Source organism: Galeopterus variegatus, unplaced genomic scaffold, assembly GCF_000696425.1.
Source record: "Galeopterus variegatus unplaced genomic scaffold, G_variegatus-3.0.2 Scaffold5062, whole genome shotgun sequence".
NCBI lineage: Eukaryota > Metazoa > Chordata > Mammalia > Dermoptera > Cynocephalidae > Galeopterus > Galeopterus variegatus.
In genome coordinates this window covers 50,611-52,186 of record NW_007731173.1, presented here as the reverse complement: position 1 = coordinate 52,186, position 1,576 = coordinate 50,611, and positions in this window count along the sequence as shown.

The window sequence follows — 1,576 nt, the reverse complement described above, 5'->3', positions numbered from 1 at the left end:
ATACAAAAACTTAGAAAAAAAAGGATTTCTTATCTGAAAGCAATATCTAAAATTCCAGAGCCGATGTAATGGAGTGGAAGGAAGTCTGTAACTTGGATCTGCAAGAGTGCCTGCTCTGTATGATTACAGGTGCAGCATTTAGCATCCCTGGACCTCATTTGCATGATGAAGTTGAGTTGGGCCAGGTGATCTCTGAAGTTCTCTTTAATGTTCAAGTTTGGCAGTAATAGGGCAACATGATCCCACTTTATGATGCTACTTGGTTTAGAAGCCTTGGAAGAAGGTGTTGGGGAGAGATGTTCCTGTTTCTCCCCATCAAATATGCCTTCCTCCGCCCCTTAACTAACCTATCTCTTGAGACAAGAAATGGCTAATTTTATGTGTCAGAGCCTGCAGTGTTCTCAAAACCATGCTTGGCCAGGGGCAGGGTTACTGCCCATGAAAGGTGGCTCGTCCACAGTAAGCCTTGCACTGTGAGGTGTCGAGTGCTTGACGAACTATTAAATAAGAGTGGTACTCTATTGCTGCCCTCCACAGTAAAACCCAGAGAGGAAAACAGGGGACACCAGATTCTTAACAAAAAACCCCACCTGAACCCAACCACATCTAAGTCGAGCATTTGTGGCTGTCAGGATCCCCTTCTTCTGAAGGTAGGACCAGGAGTTGGCACAGGCAGTGGAGTTCTGCAGGCCAAGGCTGAATAATAGAGAGGTTCTTTAAAGCTGGGGGNCACTGAGGGTTGCAATCCATTGCCGGTCACGAAAAAAGACAAAAAAGGAAAAAAAAAAAAAAGAATATTGACCTAGAAGCAGCACCTGTGAGAGGTGTAGGCAGTATCCAGGGGCATTTTGGGCAGATGTCCCTTGAGTCCAACTGCTTATCAGCAAAGGACAGAAGTGATGGATTTGAATGAATATTCAACCAAATCTCTGGAATGTGTTTTCTGTTACCTGTGATCAGCCTCCTGCTGTGTATGAACAGTGTTCTTTGAAAAAATGCACCTCACGAAAGCACAAAGATGCAATAAAAGAGAGAAGATGTTTTCTTTCCTTTTTCTGCGACACTCTTTATCCTCTAAAATTTAATATCTCTTTCATGAGATGAATATAACTCTAATTGAAATTATGTGCACACGTTAAAAGACAAACATAACCCCCAAGTTTTATAAATCTTTAGTTCCCATCAGTTGAGTCGATGTTAGGAAAATCTATTCTCTTCAGTCCTGGGCCTCAAAAAATTCAGTAAGTAATATTCCTTAAAATGTATTGTGGTTTTTTAAGTGCAATTCAGGAAGAAATTGAATAGGTCAAAAGCAGGAAAAAAAGTCTCCATGGATTTGGGAGCCTGGCAATAGGGAGAAAGAACTATAACTCTAACTGGGAAGAAAAGTATTTTTAAAAACTAAAAATAGTACTTCATGTTCATATCACTTTCAAAAGCAATTCATTTAACAGGAAAGTCCTACTTAAATTAAAAAGCCAAGTTCCAGGAACACACGTAAAAGGATGGGAAACCATACAAAAACTTAGAAAAAAAAGGATTTCTTATCTGAAAGCAATATCTAAAATTCCAGAGC